This window comes from Triturus cristatus, chromosome 3_1, assembly GCF_964204655.1.
Source record: "Triturus cristatus chromosome 3_1, aTriCri1.1, whole genome shotgun sequence".
In the NCBI taxonomy this organism is placed as follows: domain Eukaryota; kingdom Metazoa; phylum Chordata; class Amphibia; order Caudata; family Salamandridae; genus Triturus; species Triturus cristatus.
Window position 1 is genome coordinate 1,081,464,838 of NC_140583.1, and position 20,099 is coordinate 1,081,484,936.

General features: G+C 39.3%; 1 protein-coding gene across 1 annotated transcript in view; it reads right to left on the bottom strand.

Annotated features, from left to right (window-relative positions):
• LOC146861561 (indolethylamine N-methyltransferase-like) overlaps positions 1-20,099 on the bottom strand; it is a 125,168-nt gene that overhangs the window by 96,281 nt on the left and 8,788 nt on the right. The window lies entirely within an intron of this gene.

Genomic DNA, 20,099 nt, shown 5'->3' on the forward strand with positions numbered 1-20,099 from the left:
TCTTATTATTTGGACGAGACACCTTCAAGGGTGGGTGGGGGCTTGGCCTAAAAGTGTTCCCACTCCCACCGACGGCACTGGCAAAAAGTTTGGGTGTACTGTTTGACACCCAGCTTGCATTTGGTGCACAGGTGTCAACGGTGGTGAAATCCTGTTTCTGGATCTTTTGCATGCTGAGGAAGTTTCTCTATCTGCTCCCTCATGAGGCCCAAATCACAGTAGTTAGATCGCTGATCTTATCCAGGCTGGACTATGCTAATGTCCCGTATCTTGGTATCCCGGAATATCTGATCCTGCGCCTACAAGTCATGCAGAACATGGCTGTCTGTTTACTATATAAAATTACAAAGTGCTCATCGGTCTCAGCATACCGAGCTAAACTGCACTGGCTGCCAGTGCGATAGCAATAAAAGTATAAAGCTCTGTCCCTTCAATCAATCAATCAATCACAGTACTTGTAAAGCATGCTACTTACCCGTGAGGCTCTCAAGGCGCTGGGGGCGGGGGTGCTTTATACATGAAGACCCCCCCAACATGGGACATGGGTACTTAAGGGATCGCATCAATGCTTACTGTCCAGGGAGACTGCTGAGATAGAAATTCAGCTGGTTTTATTGTCTCTCTGCGCTTTCGTAAACTGTGGAGGGGAGGCACTTCTTTCACGGTTATAGCAGCGAATCTGTGGAACAGACTCCCTGATCACCTAAGACGGATACCTGAAGAAGGTAAATTTAGAAGGGAATTGAAGCCATTTTTGTTCAGAGGTTAGCAGTGATTTATTGCTTCTATCCCCAGATCTTATCCCTTAGGGCATACCTAATAGCGCCGGGATACTCTCTGTGAGGAGCTGCGCACTTTAGAAATGGACAATTCAATTCAATTCAATACACAAACAGTTTCAATATTCTGTTTAAAATCTAAAGGTAAGTAGACAACGCTTCCTTTAAGACCTTTCTGAAGGTCAGTTCGTAGCAGATTCATGGTCTTTGGCTCCATATGTACTTTAGCCTGAAATGGGTGTAGTTCGTGTGGAATATATACTAATTCTAATTTGTTATGTAATTCTCTAGCTGGCATTTTGTTACTCTCTAACATATCGTAGCAGTCCTTACATAGAACTTGCCATGTGGACAGTTCAAACTGTTCTTCTACAAAACTACAACTACATTGTGAGTTTGTCATTTATAGAAAGTGTGTCAACAACAAATAAAAATACTGTTTGGTTTCTCTGTAGAAACTTTGTTGAACGTCTTAAACTCTCCTGTTAAGTTATCAACACTAACACATGTGTCTTGTTCCTCTACACCCAAATACCTTCTCCTCATTTTGTCTACACTCCTCTTTAGGACCAAAGAACTGAAACTGAATATCATCACTAACATTTTCTACCTCTGCTAGTGTACCATGGAAAAGAGGTCTATACATTTCTCCTTAACACAGTGCAGGAGGTTTGACATAGTAAAGCCTCCTGATTAAATGTTGCTTTGTAGAGTTGTAAACAGCTAAACTTCTGAAGTGATGAAAGCTCCTTTGACACACTTTCTTTGATAGACATGCTAGTGAATATCCTTGTAAATGTTTGTACTTCCTTACTTTGCACGGATCTAATCCTTGCAAAATCCCTATTTCCTGTTTCAGACTTTTGCGTGGAAAAATACTCAATATATCAATTGATTCCTGACTAACATTGTGTACGTCTTTCCTGTACCTCTTCAGCTATCACTTCCACAACCTTCCTTGGAACCACCTCCTCTTTTGGAATGGGACTATCATTCTTCATCTCATAACATTGCCCTGTTGTTTCAACTACATCTACTAATGTGTTCTCTTGGAAGTAGCTCAGTATTGGAAGTATGCTTCCGTTCGCCACTGAAAACCTTGCAAAAGCGATCTCTATTCACAAGTCTTTTCTTTTGGAATCTTTTCCTCATGCACAACACAATTTGTTCCAATGTTGTCATTCTGCCCAGGATCAAAATAAATAGTTTCCTCTACACTGTTTCCTAGTTGCTGTCCCTTTAGATTGTGGGTATGGTCCACTACGACTGAAGCGTCAATTGTAACGCTACGCCAAGTAACCATTGTTGAACCTATACGTACACGCTTTGTGCTTTAAGTTGGATGACTACTACTTGGGACATTATTAATGATAGTCTGTTGAAATCTTTACTACTTTATGCCCTGATGAAGTTCCATTAACTGGAATGAAACGCGTTGGCTGTTGTCCTGTGTGTGCCTATCGCTATATGAAGATGAATAAAGGATTTTCTTGAAATATGATGGCTTCTTTGGACATGTGACTTCATTCCTGGTGCCGCCTCCACTTTTCCTCAAAAGTTTATCCCTGAGTTTCCCAGTAGGACCTATCTGCAGCAGGTCTTGGAGACGTTTGGCACAGGACACTTCGATTTATGGGAGTTTAGTATCGATGTGCTCAACATTAGTCGGCTGTGGGATCTCTTTTATGTCAAGATACTGTTTCATAGTATGTATGAAATTCTGAGTTACCCTACTACGGAACATTCTGACTTTAATTTCTTTAAACTGCCTCTGTCTGCTTGTTAAACTATCTTCTTTCCCATAGGATTTATTACTCTTGCTGTCTCGTAGTTTTTCCGTTCCGTAGCTCATTTGAAACTCCTGTTTTATTAACTTTCTTTTGTTAACTATGTAGGAACATTTTTTATTTTCCTACCAGCAGCTCTTTTGTCTTTACTTGCATTATCCACATTCTGTTGTAAGACAATAGTATCCTTTTCTCTGTCTCTTTCTTCTTTGTGTTTTGTTTGGCATTTCAAGTATCTGTAAAAAATATTTTTAGCTTTTTATTATGTATTATAAAATTATATAATTTAGCCACTTAATGTCCTATATAAATACCTATGGCCTACCTTAAGAGTTACTTATATGTAGTAGAAGAGTACTGACAAAGGCTTTTAAATGACAAGTTGACATAGTATTAAAAATGCACACACAGGATCTGCACTAGCAGCCTTGACAAACATGTAGACAGCTACTTGTCTCAATAGGTGAGTTGCTTGTCTCATCGCTTGATTATAAATCTGAATGAGTGTATCAGTCCCTGTATGGATGTGTTAGTGTTTCTGTAAGTAAGAATGTCAGTATTAGAGTGACTCTCTTAGTAAGTGTATAGGTTTGTAAATCTATATGCAAGTGGCTGTATGGATAGGTTACTGGCTGTGTTAGTTAGTGTTAGAGTACGGAACTGTGTGTGCAACTAGCTCCGGGACTACTGAATTTGATTTGATTTTATAATTTTATATAGCGCTAAATCACCCCAGGGGGTATCTCTGCGCTAGCAACAGCGAGCTAGTCTTAAACTAGAAAAGATATGTCTTCATGAGCTTTCTGAAACGGAGAAGGGGCATTTCCATGCGGAGGTAGAGGGGAAGACTGTTCCAGAACGTTGGAGCCAAGTATGAAAAGGCCTTACCACTTGAACGGGCTTTATTTATTCTAGGAACAGAGAGAAGTTTTTTTGATCCTGATCTGAGAGAGGATATGGGATGATACATTTCCAGTTTCCTAGTAAGATAGCGAGGACTGAGTTCGTTTATAGCCTTAAAAATCATGCAGCCTGTTTTAAATTGTACTCTTTTCCTAATTGACAGCCAATGTAGTTCATGCAGTAAAGGCAGCGAGGGGGTCCTAGCAGGAGAATCGGTTACCAGGCGAGCAGGCGTGTTTTGAATAACCTGCAATTTGTCCAATGAGGTAGCATGAGCAGAAAGAAGAAGAGCATTACAGTAATCAATCTTGCTCATGAGCAATGCTTGAATTAAAGTCTTCCTGGTGGAAAGTGGAAGCAGGGGAAAAACTCTTCTGAGTAGACTTAGGATGTGATAGCAAGACCCGATAGTGATATTAACATGGGTTTGCATCGTGAGTTTCTTATCAATCTTAATGCCTAGATTTTTAAGTGCTCTGTGTGTTTATCAGTGAATTTTAAGTACCTCTGTTTCTTTTTTTAACTGGATGTATGAGTATCTCTATGTTTTAGTAAATAAATATCTAAGTTGCAGTATGAGTGACAGACTAGATATATAACTCAGTAGATGGGGCCGATTACTACTGGCGGTCAGACCGACGGCTCATTGGTTGTGGTCTGACTGCCTTCTGCTGCTGCGGTCCGAATGATTCAATACAATGCATCCGGTTGGAGGCAGCAGGTGGAGGGACCATCCAACTCTTTCCAACGGTCTATCAAAACACTGGTTCCTGGTCTCGGCCTGGGCGAAGACCGGGCTAAAAGCTGGCCCATCTGCACCCGTCCGCAGCCTATTGAGGCTGGGCTTGGCCTCACCTCCGGGTCCTGGTTTCTGGATCCTGTGGATGTTGCAAATTAACACGGTACAGTGACCATGATTTGGACCTTTGTTTGGTTGGATATTATTTGAGAAGCAAGTGTGCTACATTGTTTAGTGCGTGCCCCTATTTTTATGTTGTTTGGTCCTGTTTAATAGGGGGCGCGCGGAAGTGGAACTGCACCTTTTCCTATCTAAAGGTGCTTTGTTGGATCTACTAGCATCCTTCGATAAACGTAAAGTTTGTGGTGCAAAGACACCTACAGACTTGTATATCACCACCAAGCGTACCACTATAGACTCTTTTTTAGTGCATGCCATGGGAGTTAGTTCTAAAGAACTAGATCTAGCAGAGTAGCGCTTATCTTTGGGCATGGTTGGGCCAAATGGGACAGATAAACTTGTTGAGTCTATTGAGGACTCCGGATCTAGATTGGGCAAAGAACAGGAGTCTGTAGAGAGACATAGTACCAGCAGTACTAAGGTCTTGGACGGTTTTATCAATCATCAACCTTCTACTGTGTATGTATCTGTGGCAGCTGCTTTACCACCTCCCTTGACATCTGCATCTCCAGCTCACTCACCTGCCACAAAATGTAAAAGGAAGTCATGAAAAGATGTAGTGGTTAACACAAGCTCTCCTGATCTCCCTGCCCACCATGGGCCTGTCTCTTTTCGGATGAATCTTTTTGGACCTCTTTTTTGGGGTAAAGTAACAGCTACTATTAATGATTTACTGTTGTGGCTTAGAGAGAGGTTGGATAGGTTGCAGGTTGAAATTAGAAATGTAACCCCTTTTTGCCAGGGAACAACTACTGAGAATAAAACCAGTACTAGTGTTGAGTCATCTTTACTAAAACCTGGGAAGATTAATTCTGGTAGTAATCCTGCCCTGATCCATCAGAATGCTACGGTTCAACCTGGGGCCGATACTGCTGCAGGGCAGCCCTTAGTGAGTACTGTGGCTGGTTGTGCACATGAGGCGAACCATGTGCCCTTCGTACAGATACCTATTATGGGCCATCTTCACCAGAGCTATCTACCCCATCTTGCTACACAGTCACAGCCACTAGAAATTAACCATATTGATTACAACACCATAATGCCTTCTCATGATTCGGTAACGATTAATCTGCCTCCTGCTTGCTGCCCCTTTGTGGCTGTCTTAGGTTATGTTCCCCCCTTAAAATGTTTTTGTGTGACTTCAGAATCCTTGACGAACAAGGTTGTACACTGGCTTAGTTCTCACTGTTCTTTTCCACCTGATAAAGCACGTCAAATTTTCTTTACATGGAGAGTGGGTAGGATTAGACCTCTAAGGAACAATTTTAAGGGGGACTGTGTAGTCATTAACTTTCAACATCCTAGCATTCCTAGAGATATTCTAGCAAGAGAAGTGCTGCTCTATGTTTGCTCAGAATATGGCCCATGGGCTTTATTTATTGTCATATGCAGAGCTATGAACACACATATAATGTTGCATGTCAATTTGCGGAGAGTGCCAAGGCCCCAACCCTCTATTTACCCTGACCTAGCTGTGTCAAATAGAATCCAGGTATTGTCTTCTTTAGAAGACAATGATTGACAAAGTTGTCGTTGGCAACCCGATATGAGGTATAGAAAAGAAAATCTTGGGGGCACTTTGATGGCTTTTGATAGCAACGTGTCCCACAATGCCTTCTATTGTACCTTTGGGACAGGAACAACCCTTACCATGGGTAAATATAAGCATATCACCAACAACTCTGATAGTAACACTATCCTCAGTTGCCTACACACCTTTACCTCAACCATGGGTGACAAAAGTCGTACTCTGGATGAGAGTTATACATTTGCATTGATTGGATTTAATCTCATGTCTCGCTTTGTTGTTATATGTATTCAAGAAACGTGGTGTAGAAGCCTGATTTAGTGATGGGGTTCTCCTCATATTTTCTGGGTGCTATAGCCTCTCAGGTTGGCCAGGATAAAGGGGGGCTTCAGATTCTCATCTCTAAGAAGCTCTCTGGACAAAAGAGGAAACTAGCTTTACTAGATCAATTATTCTAGATTGTCTAACCCTGGATAACAACTCATGTATCCCTTGGTTAGCATATATTAATTCCTCTTTTACTATGCTGTTTAAATTGTCCATATAGTGGGATCCAGTGCAGGTGTTATTATTAACGAAGATGAATATTAAAGAAACCTTTTTGCAGTATAGATTTGACTGGCAAATGGCTGTCGACAGACTAAAATCATCAGTTTTATACAAAATACATGTCATTTGATTTAGAGGAGGGTGGAAACTACTATTTCTCAGGTGTGACAAATAAGCAGCATCATTTTTTCTTGGTAAGAAGAGTTGTGGTATCGTGCACCACTTAGTTGCCATTTCAAATATGAAATCTTGTCCTTCAGATATGACCCAGTGCCCATGCAATGGCCAAAGCAAACAAAGCACATTGCACTTTTTGCTGTTTTGTAATTTTTACCAGAATCTTAGATGTTTTTTATCTTAAACCCATTTTAGTTGTACAAAATATCAGATCTTCTAAAGTTGCTATGAAATATTTGATTGCACTAAGTGAACCCTCCATGTGTTACTCTGTTGCCATTTTCATTTTGAGAGCAATCAATGTGAGGAAAAGTATTTTGTGTTAGTAGGTTCCCGACTTTAAACTATACAATCTATGCATATTATCTAATGGATAATGGATATTGTAATGGATTTTATTTACTGTACTCATTAAATGTTTCATGCACTCTTATGGCTGTTCTAACTAGCCGAATGATGTTTTATGAACTAAACCAAGTTACCTGCATCAAATGTGACACCCAAATAGCAGAAATATTTAACAGAGCCCAGGTGCTGCTCTTGATGCATTAGGGACACCAATCATTTCCTAATAGGCCCACAGACCGTTATATGGGATCACCTAAAATTAGTCTTCTTATCAAGATTACTCATGAATGCCATAAAGGATTCTACAAGTATATGCAAAGCATGAGGTGCCCTAAGCATTAACACAGCATCATCAGCATATAGTAATGCCGGGACTGGGAATTGGCGATCTTAGGGACGTCCCTTGTATTAATGAACAAATTTGTGCTGAGATGTATTTATATAGATGGTAAAAAGTAGGAGAGCCAGAACACACCTCTGATGCAACCCGCTAGCTGGAGGAAAGGCACCAGATAGTACATCTGCCTGACCATACCGCATTTTGGCCCCCAAGTTCTCATGCGGACAGTGTAAAAAGTTGGGGTAGTTAACTATGTGTAAATCTGCTTCCATTAATACTGGATATATAAGAGCTGTATGTGTGTGCAAGTGAATGTTTAAGTGCCTCTGCCACAGTGTACGTAGGTGCATTAGTGGATCTATCCTTTCACACATAGGTATGCATGTTCTAGTATGGGTAGGAGACTGGATCCATAACTGGATTTATGGACCCAGTAGAGTGCATGTAACTCAATCAAACTGGAAACATCATGTCTTATTATTACGCTCATAGCTTCCTGCCCTATGTCCTACCTACAGCCTATCACAGGAGTGACTTATATGTACTAGAAGAAGAGTTTAAGGCCTAGCAACATGTTTTGAATATGAACTAGACCTACCAGGAGAACTGCATATACACGCTCAACTGTACCAGGCCTGAAAACATGTTTAAAGACATACTTGTCTGGATGCTTGACTTGTTTGTGCCAGTTCTTCAGTACATATCTGACTGGGTGTTTCAGTCCCTAAGTGAGTGTGATTTGATATGTAAGTAAATATGTTGATATGTTTCGGAGTCTCTTAGGTTGTCCAGGGGGCACTCAATCTGTTTGTAATGAGCTGCATGGATTGCTTGCTGACTGTGCTAGTGACTATTAGGGTATTTAACTGTGTGTGCAACTGCATCCATTACTACTGGATAAATAAGAGCTGTATTTATTGAGTAAATGTTTAAGTGCCTCTGTCACTTTGTGAGTAGGTGGATTAGTGGCTCTATCATTTTACACATGGGCATGTGTTCTAGTATGGGTAGCAGATTGGATCTTTAACTCGACTAACTGGACATATGGGCCTTGTAGTGTGAATGTAACTCAATCAAACTGGAAACAACATGTGTTTATCTATTTAGCTCATAGCTCCGTCCCTATGCACTATCTACATCACATCTCAAGAGTGAGTTATTTGTAGTAGAAGAGGAGTGTAAGGCTTAGCAACATGTTTTGAAAGTCAACTCGGCCTAGCAGGAAAACTGAATATACAGGCTCTACTGTTGCAGGCCTGAGATATATTTAAAAGCCTCATTGTCTGGATGGATGATCTGGTAGTGTCGGTTCTTCAGTACATACCTAACTGAGTGTCTCAGTGCCAATGTGGGTATGGTTGGATATGTAATTGAGTATGTTCATATATGTTGGGGACTCTTAATTACTATATGGGACTCTTAATCTGTATGTAAGAAGCTGCATGGATTGCTTGCTGGCTGTGTCAGTGAGTATTTGGGTGGTTAACTGTGTGGGAAACTGCTTCCATTACTACTGAATTCAAAAGAGCTGCATGTGTGTGTAAGTGGTAAGTAGGTTAGTTTGTGGCTCTTTCCTTTTATGTATAGATATGTGTGTTCTAGCATGGGTAGGAGACTGGATCAATAACTGGACATGTGGTCCTGGTTGTGTGCATGTAACTCTATCAAACTGGAAAAAACATGTATTATTGTTTAAGCTCCTAGCTTCCAGCCCTATGGCCTACCTACAGCCTATCTCAAGAGTCCCTTACATGTGGTAGAAGAGGAGTTTAAAGCTTATGAATATGTTTTGAATGTCAACTCATCCTAGGAGGAACACTGTGCATACATGCTCTACTGTTGCAGGCCCAATATATGTTTAAAGGCCTACTTCTCTGGATGGATGACTTGGTAGTGTCAGCTCTTCAGTACATACCTATATGAGTGTCTCAGTGCCTATGCGAGTATGTCATTAGTAGGATGATATATGTCTAGGTCTCTATATTAATCTATGGGACTCTCAATGTGTATGTAAAGAGCTCCATGGATTACTTATTGGCTGTGTTGGTGAGTTTTGGGGTATTTATCTATGGGTGCAACTGCCTCTATTACTGCTGCATACATAAGAGCTGGTTATTTTGAGGGAATGTCTAAGTGTCTCTGTCACTGTGTGAGTGGGTGTATTAGTGGCTCTATCATTTCACACATAGGTATGTGACTTCGGGTATGGAAAGAAGAAAGGATCTGAAATTGGACAAATGGGACTGATAGTGTGCATGTAACTGAATCAAGCTCGGAACATGTCTTATCTTTTAAACTCATAGCTCCCTCCCTATAGTCTACCAAAAGCATGTTTCAGGGGTGACTTATATGTACTAAAAGAAGAATTTAAGGCTTAGCAACATATTTTGAATGTCAACTCTGCCTAGCAGGAAACTGCATATACACGTTCTACTATACGAGGCCAGAAACATGTTTAAAGGCCTACTTGTCTGGATGGATGACTTGTTAATGGCAGTATTACAGTACATGCCTCACTGTCTCAGTGCCTATGTGGGTGTGATTAGATATATAAGTAAATATGTTGATATGTCTGGGTACTCTCAACCTGTTTGTAAGGAGCTGCATTGATTGCTTGCTTGCTATGCTAGTAATGCCTGGAATATTTATCTGTGTGTGCAGCTGACTCCGTTACTGCTAGACACATAAGAACTGTCTGTGTTAAGCGAATGTTTAGGTGCTTCTGTCACTATGTAACTAGGTGTATTAGTGGCTCTATTCATTTACACATACACGTAGGTATGTGAGTTCTAGTATAGGTAGTAGACTGGATCTATAACTGGACTTATGGACCTGAAAGTGTGCATGTTACAGAATCAAACCTGGAACAACATATCTTATCTTTTACGCTCATAGTTCCCTGCCCTTATTGCCTACCCACAGCCTATCTCAGGAGTGACATACATCTTGTAAAAGAGGACTTTAAGGAGTTTACAGTTTTCTAAATAGGTATCTCAGTGAGTGCATAGATAGATGAGTGGATTTAGAACTGGGTATATTGGTCTGTAAGTATGTTTCTAACTCACAAAAAATTAAAACTTCATCGGGCAGATTTACAAGCCCCTTGCGCCACTTTTGCGTCACTTTTTACATGGGAAAAGTGACGCAAAAGTGGCGCAAGGGGCTTGTAAATCTGCCCCCATATTTTTACATACAAACACATACCTTCTTAACCTATTTACTACCCTCAACTTACGTTAGGGGTGTTATGTTTTTACTAGATGGAAAGTTTAAGCTTTGGAAAACATTGTAAATGACAAATCATCATAGCAGTGTAAACTGCAAACATAAGTTCTGCAGTAGCACGCCTTACACAAATTTGAATTCCTTCTTATTTGTGTTGCACAATCAGAAATACAATACCTCTACTAGTATATTATTTACAAATGCAAGCACACATATAGCATTGAAGTACAGCCTTATAAATACATGGCATATACCAATTGTGGATAAGGTAAAGAATCTATGTGTCGGACAGAAAAATATTCACGTGACCACTATCAAAGTTTTCAGTCACCTAATTCTAACTACATGACTCAGTACATAACTATATTTGTTAGTGACTGCTTATTATCTAAAATGCCTATATGTCAGTCTGTTTACAAATACATATCAGTTACTGATCAAATGTTTGACTAGTTCCATAAGCACTTCACTTCATATATAAACAAATAATTCATTTCTTTTTAAGTATGTTACAGGATAAGTAACAAATATTCAAACTTTACTATATTTACCTGACACTTATAACGCATCACATTTTTCTATATATGCATTAGCAATATCCCTGTTTTTATCATGCCTATCAATTTGCTTAGTTGATCATCAAATTGTAACACACTTTCACTTCAAATTTCCTCTCACGGAAAATGATAAATACCACTCTTTATAAGAAAGAACCGGTAATGGCAACTTTTCCCTCTCTTTTTCCATGAATACTGATGTAGTTACCAAGTCAAAATGTTCCCTTCATTTATTTCTGTTCTTACTCTAGTTTACATTGTTCAGTTTTGTTTAACCCTCTATTAGTCTCCTGATAAGAAGCCCAAACTGGTAGTGTCTGTGGGTGGATTCACAACTCTATTGAGAAGCCAGCATGTAACTTTGCGATGGACTTGTGAATACATACAAGAGTCTATTAAATAATTTACATTGACAGTACTATCTTTTTTTCAACTACATTTAAAATCCTATGATAGTACTGAGTTAGAAAATTAGTGTTTCATAATACACGCTATCTCTAAACTATTCTGCTTTGTAGTTTTAAACTACAGTGTATTTGGAACGTTTCACCACACTGTGTTACCTCAGTTCCCATAGCAACATCCTTTGAAACACTCTACTGTACCAGTAAGTCAAAAGTTCACAGCACTTTCCAATGGTAGAATGCCACTTCAAGTTCAGCTATAGCAGGTGCAGTTACTGCTTGATAATGTAAGCATATCCACAGTAGCGTAGCTCATCCTAAATGTATCCAGTGCCAATCACAGATCTACTTACTTTACCTATTAAATCACTACCTATTTTTAGCTAACAAATGAATACCCCCACCCAATCGAATACATCCTTTTCTAAAACAAGGTGCACTCCTCCATAACTGCCTTTCATTCTATCAACTGTCACATTCAGCTGCAGCCTTCTCCTGTGTGCTACTGTGCCTTCCTTCAAAATGATTAGAGTATGGATTGTGGGTCATAGCCAGGTTTCTTGGGCCATACAGTGGGCCAGAAAGAGCAACATTGACAGGGACTTGGATTTGAATAATGTGGACAGTACTTGGATTGGCCAGAGAAGGATAACGTGGCAGCAATTGCTACCTTTGGTTGAGAGCATAGCTGATTGGCAACATCCAGACCTCTTAATTGTGGACTGTAGTGACAATGACCTAGGCACTCTTCCTGGGGTGGTATTGGAAATTGCAATGAAAGAGTCCTTTGGCCAATTAATGCCACTTTACCCTTGCACTGCCTTGGTATACTCCAACATTTGCCAAAGCAGAAATGGAAATGGTCAGAAGAAGTATGTCCACAAATAGACAAAGCCAGGAAACATGTTAATACAACTGTTTCTTGTTAGACATGGCACATTTGCGTGGGTCTCCCTTCCATTTTTTGCTGTTGCCTCATATGTTTTTGCTGGTGTTAATTGCTCAGGGCACTGCGCCACTGCTATCCAGTGCCACAGTGAAAGGGCTCCCTATTGTAAATTAATGTATGAATTTGTGATTCCATGATTGGTTGGTTTGGTTTACCGGTCAGACCCTAGTACAGTGCACCAGGAGTGCCCAGGGCTAGTAAATCCAAATACTGCTGGTGGGCTTGCAGCACTGGTTGTGCCACCCACAGAAGCAGCCTGTAAAAGTGTGTCTAAGGTCTGCCATTGCAGAGCCTGCGTGCAGTCTGGTACTGTCATGCTGACTGGGCAAGTGCACCCACTTGCCAGTCCCTAAACCTTCCCTTTTCTTCATATCAGACACCCCTATGGTAGGCCCAAGGGCAGGGTGCATTATAAGGATACGGTAGGACATGCCCTGGTGTGTGTGGCATGTTCTAATAGTGAATTACAGCCATTTTCATTTTTCACTATTGCAAGGCTACCTGTTCTCCATAGGCCAGAATGGGCAGTTTGGTTATTACATTTTATAATCCTTACTGACTCAGGGAACATGGTAGAAATTCGAATTTAGTATGCCTGAACTCAGAATGATAAAATACATCTTTTAGTGAAGTTGGTTTTAACATTCTGTGTTTGAAAATGCCACTTTTAGAAAGTAAATGAAGTGAAGACTAGAGCAATATATTCTAGACAGGACCTGCACTACCTAAAACACTCAAATCTGAGTGTACATTGACTGTTTCACCGTGTCTCGCTTGTTTTAAACATCCCATAAAACAATTAAGATCAAATATAATACATAATTTACAATGTATACAAACAATCCGAGTATTGTGACAAAAAACATCTGCAACAGAAATTCTTCTTGCTGGTGTGTTGTTTAATCACATTTCTCTTGAGAATCCAAAATCCAAAATAGTTACAAGAAGTCCAAACAATACGGTAAAGCAGTACGACGCAACTCAAGTGTCATTCCCAATGCATTTTGGGTGAGTACATCACCCTTCTTCAGGGGTTATTTACAAACAAAATGAATCTCATTTATTATATTGAATGTACAATAAAGTCTGAAATTTACCCCAAATGAAAATGAGATGAAAGATGATAGTAGAATTGGTAGGCCTCTATGTCCCAGGAGGGTTTAGAATACTGCGAAATGAGACAAGTGGATAAAGTGTGTAGACATTTTAGCCAAAGAGTGAAAAAAAATGCAAGAGAAGAGAGAGAGGACTGTTGGCTTACGTAGGATATCTCGGCTGGTCAGAAAAACCTGTAAAATGAGCGTCAGAATAAATTGCAAATGACCGCCTGATAATATCAACAGAAAACACACAAGCTAGTGTATCGCAGTGAAAAAACAGTAGCAAACTCACGAGGGGTTTTAAACGCCGAGAGTGTCCAACTTGCTAGATTATCACATACAGTTTTCGCAATGCCTTCGTGGATGTGGTGTCGGTAATGTGAGGAAGGATGTAATGGTTGTAACCACTAAATGGTTGAAAGACGCCGGTGATGTTTGTGTAGATGTTTCTAAGAGAAAGCGTGCAATCAATTTACAGAAGCACATTACGAATGTATCGATACTAGTGAATGCCTGATATTCTAAATGCTACCTACTGTTATCTTCTGGTTAAAGCTCCGCCCGATGATCCAAATGACAAATAGTGTTCGCCCCGTGCGAAATGCTTTTTAAAATTGAAATCAACCGGAACTGGCGTATGCAAGCTGCTGTGATGTCGTAAACACAAATGAAGGACTATAGCTAGTTCTGACATGGAGGGCGGCCATGATTGAAAGGTTTAATATCCCACATATCATCCCAAGTGCACAAGGGTGTCCTCTACTGTTGTTAATAACGTTAATATTGAAACCAAGTGAGTAAGAAAGAAAAAGAAAGAAAAGGGAAAAATAAAAATGAGAGGTAGTGGCTATACATTGATTAAAACACAACGTGATGCTGAAGAGTGATGTTCAATATCCTTGTACCATTATCTACATGGATAAAAGCTGTTGATCTCCGAAATAATCTCAACTACATTTATGCATGAAAAAGAATAAAGTATTAACAGCCAAACTGCGTCCCCAAGCAGTATCACTAAGATGAAGAGTATACAATGATTTGTCAACATTTGACTGACATCATCACTTACTGATAACAAAATAACATTAAATGTGTGAATAAACCTGGTACATCAACAGTTTTATATCAGCAATATTTATACATTATTCTTACAAAGCCAGTAATTATACAATGTTACATGCTACCTCTAGATCCTAAACATATTGTGAAACCTGTTGCGGAAAAGATACTGTGCTGGTGAAAACACCGTTTATAACTCACACAAGTATAACTACTAGTATTGTGTGGACCACGTCATGAATCACAATGACTTCTGATGCATATATATTTAGTATAGTACTAAAAAATGATTGTCTCTTAAATTACAGTGTTTTGGAAATGTTGCAACAATAAATCTATTGTGCATAAAAACCTGGCGCTGTCTAGCTTGTGTGTTTCCATTGGTCAAAGATATTTCCTCTTAAATAACAGTGTTTTGGAAATATTGCAAGCTTTTGCGCTTCCATTGGTCAAAGACAAAAAGCAATATTAGTTTCGAAAATGTGCTGAAAATTAAATTGCTGAAAAATCCATCTTAATCAATGTCAAGGAAGATATTGTTAAAATAAACTTTGTTTGAAGAAACGTGTGCTCTAAATAAAACCCTTAGTACTATTACCTATTAGTGCGTATATAACATGTATGTACCTAGTATGTGTGAGCATGCCTAAACTCAAAAACTAAAAGAACTACAGTGTGCCATCCATAACCTACGGATTGCCGACAATACTTTGCCCTCTGGCTAAATTTAAAATGATGCATTATCTGTCAAAACAGATGCTATAAGAAGCATGCTAGCTCAATATTGTCATTTAAGCCCTTGGGGCTTATGGTGTCCAAATGCCGAATCCAAAATGATTCTCTCTGCGTGATGTGTCTTGACAAGTCTTGGTCATTGTGTGATTGTACAACTTCTATCACACTAAATCTTAATTGAGCTATTGTGTGATGTGCATCACTCCAATGGCTTGCTAGTGGGGAGTTCAGTGTTCTGGTTCGAATCCCACTTTTGTGTTCTGTGATACGAGTCTGTAGAGACCTTTCGGGCTTCCCAACATAATACAGGCCACAAGGGCATCGTATTATGTATATAACATTTTGCGTGTTGCAATTGGCTGTAAAGTGAAACTTAATCTGTTTGCCCGACCAGGGATGAGCTATAGACGTGCCAATTATGGCATTATTGCAGTGAGAACAATTGTAACATTTTGTCATGCCCTTCGGTGCCTGAGTGTCTTGAGAATCTTGTTTCTTTAAAAGTTCCTTAAGGTTGTTAGAGCGTTTATAAGCAAAGATCGGTCGATCTTTAAACAGATTCCCAAAATCAGGTTCTGTTTGTGGCAGATCCCATCTGTTCAATATGATTTTTTTAATAGCAGGTGAGTTGGTTGAAAACCTAGACACAAAAACTTCCCTTGTCTGTGGAATTTTTAGTTTTTTGTCTAGTAGTGTGGATCTGGAAACCTTGTCTAGTCTTGCTGCTGATTCTTCCACAATTTCTCTTGGGTATCCACGTGACAAAAACTGTTGTTTAGTTTCTTCAAGGGTTGCTTGCATTTGTATTAGATCTGAGGTGATACGCTTGATTCTAGAAAACTGCGAAAATGGAAGATGTCTTTTAAAAGACCCTGGATGAATGCTGCTGTACAGTAATGTATTGTTACGATCGGTAGATTTTTTTGAAAAGCTTAGGGACAATCTCGTTGGACTTCATTTCAATGTTTACATCCAAAATGAAACGGACTGTTTATCTAGTGTATATGTGAACTGGATCCTAGGATTGTATTCGTTCAGTGAAATGAGCTTATTCTCAAGGGTTTGTCTGTCTCCATGACACATAATAAAAATATCATCAATATACCGCCGGTATATGATGAGATGGTCAGCCAAAGAGGTGTAATTCAAGATGTTTTCTTGTTCGAACTTCATCATAAACATATTTGCGTAACTGGGAGCCCCCGAAAAACCCATAGATGTACGGTTTGTTTGAAGAAAATATCTGTCATTCCACTTAAAGTAACTATTGAATAGACAAAAATGTAACAATTCAAGAAGAAAAACCTTGTTTGCCGGTATGTCATCCTGATGAAACAGGGCCCATTCAATAGCTTCAATACCTTCAGCATGAGGAATCGAAGTGTATAAGGATACTACATCCACTGTCAATAACCATATCTCATCATCAGAAGGTAAAATGAGATTGTCTAGTAATTTCAAGAAATGAGTCGTGTCTTGTACATAAGTAGATCCTGCTTGTACAAATGGTTGCAAAAATTTGTCTAAATAGTGTCCTAGTGGTTCGTGGATAGAGATGCACTCTGAAACAATAGGGCAAAATGGAGGATTTTGCAAACATTTATGAATTTTTGGTAACAGGTATATGAATGGTCTACGTGGAAACTTCATATACAAAAAGTCAAATGTTTTAGAATTGATCCATTCCATGTATTTGTATAAGAGTGGCTTGGAATTCTGTAGGGGGATCCTGATTGAGTGGCAGATATGTGGATTCATCAGACAACATCTCGTTAACTTTGGTTTCATAGAAGCTCAGATCCATTACAACCAAAGCACCCCCCTTATCTGCTGGAAGGTATATCAGTAATTTATTGGTTCTCAAGCTTTTGAGTGCACTCCTATCCGTGAGTGACAAGTTATGGTGTTTTTTAGATGGAGTATGTAGGTGAGAAAAATCATGTTTCACTAACATCTCAAAAGTATCAAGAACCTTATGAGAGATAGGGGAGACAAAAGTGCTTTTGGGTTTAAACTCAGTGTATTCCTTTTCAGTAGCCACTGTGTTTGTGTGGCTTTGGATGGAGAAAAAGTATCGTAATCTTAATTTCCTCATGAATTTATACAGTTCAATTTCCTTATGGAATGGTGTGTAGTGAAATGTTGGAACAAAAGATGTTCCTTTATTCAATACCGCAATCTGTGACTGCGATAATGTGGTGGAGGAAATATTTACAACTAATGCTTTTTTTGTCTCCTGCCTGAGCTGGTTTGTTTTGTGCTGTCCCCTACCTCTACGGGTTTTGGAATGGCTGGCTCGAGCGTAGGTTGACCTAATGGTGGATTGTTGGCAGCTGGACTGGTCTCCAAAAAAGAGACCTTAGTGCTCGAAGTGGATGGTACTTCTGTACCAGATGCAGTCACAGATTGCAGTATTGAATAAAGGAACATCTTTTGTTCCAACATTTCATACCACACCATTCCATATGGAAATTGAACTGTATAAATTCATGAGGAAATTAAGATTACGATACTTTTTCTCCATCCAAAGCCACACAAACACAGTGTCTACTGAAAAGGAATACACTGAGTTTAAACCCAAAAGCACTTTTGTCTCCCCTGTTTTCGATACTTTTGAGATGTTAGTGAAACATGATTTTTCTCACCTACATACTCCATCTAGAAAACACCATAACTTGTCACTCACGGATAGGAGTGCACTCAAAAGCTTGAGAACCAATAAATCACTGATATACCTTCCAGCAGATAAAGGGGGTGCTTTGGTTGTAATGGATCTGAGCTTCTATGAAACCAAAGTTAACGAGATGTTGTCTGATGAATCCACATGTCTGCCACTCAATTAGGATCCCACTACAGAATTCCAAGCCACTCTTATACAAATACTTACGCACGCCAAAGACATGGGATGGATCGATTCCAAATCATTTGACTTTTTGTATATGAAGTTTCCACGTAGACCATTCATATACATGTTACCAAAAATTCATAAATGTTTGCAAAATCCTCCATTTTGCCCTATTGTTTCAGGGTGCAACTCTATCCACGAACCACTAGGACACTATTTAGACAAATTTTTGCAGCCATTTGTACAAGCAGGATCTACTTATGTACAAGACACGACTCATTTCTTGAAATTACTAGACAATCTCATTTTACCTTCTGATGATGAAATATGGTTATTGACAGTGGATGTAGTATCCTTATATACCTCGATTCCTCATGCTGAAGGTATTGAAGCTATTGAATGGGCCCTGCTTCAGCAGGATGACATACCGGCAAACAAGGTTTTTCTTCTTGAATTGTTACATTTTTGTCTATTCAATAGTTACTTTAAGTGGAATGACAGATATTTTCTTCAAACAAACGGTACATCTATGGGTTTTTCGGGGGCTCCCAGCTACGCAAATATTTTTATGATGAAGTTCGAACAAGAAAACATCTTGAATGACACCTCTTGGACTGACCATCTCATCATATACCGGCGGTATATTGATGATATTTTTATTATGAGGCATGGAGACAGACAAACCCTTGAGAATAAGCTCATTTCACTGAACGAATACAATCCTAGGATCCAGTTCACATATACACTAGATAAACAGTCCATTTCATATTTGGATGTAAACATTGAAATGAAGTCCAACAAGATTGTCACTAAGCTTTTCAAAAAATCTACCGATCGTAACAATACATTACTGTACAGCAGCTTTCATCCAGGGTCTTTAAAAAGACATCTTCCATTTTCGCATTTTTCTAGAATCAAGCGTATCACCTCAGATCCACTACAAATGCAAGCAACCCTTGAAGAAACTAAACAACAGTTTTTGTCACGTGGATACCCAAGAGAAATTGTGGAAGAATCAGCAGCAAGACTAGACAAGGTTTCCAGATCCACACTACTAGACAAAAAACTAAAAATTCCACAGACAAGGGAAGTTTTTGTGTCTAGGTCTTCAACCAACTCGCCTGCTATTAAAAAAATAATATTGAACAGATGGGATCTGCTACAAACAGAACCTGATTTTTGGAATCTGTTTAAAGATCCACCGATCTTTGCTTATAAACGCTCTAACAACCTTAAGGTACTTTTAAAGAAACAAGATTCTCAAGACACTCAGGCACCGAAGGGCATGACAAAATGTTACAATTGTTCTCACTGCAATAATGACATAATTGGCACGTCTATAGCTCATCCCTGGTCGGGCAAACAGATTAAGTTTCACTTTACAGCCAATTGCAACACGCAAAATGTTATATACATAATACGATACCCTTGTGGCCTGTATTATGTTGGGAAAACCGAAAGGTCTCTACTGACTCGTATCACAGAACACAAAAGTAGGATTCGAACCAGAACACTGAGCTCCCCACTAGCAAGCCATTGGAGTGATGTACATCACACAATAGCTCAATTAAGATTTAGTGTGATAGAAGTTGTACAATCACACAATGACCGAGACATGTCAAGGCACATCACGCAGAGAGAATCATTTTGGATTCAGCATTTGGACACCATGAGCCCCAAGGGCTTAAATGACAAAATTGAGCTAGCATGCTTCTTATAGCATCTGTGTTGACAGATAATGCATCATTTTAAATTTAGCCAGAGGGCAAAGTATTGTCGTCAATCCGTAGGTTATGGATGGCACACTGTAGTTCTTTTAGTTTTTGAGTTTAGGCATGCTCACACATACTAGGTATATACATGTTATATACGCACTAATAGGTAATAGGACTAAG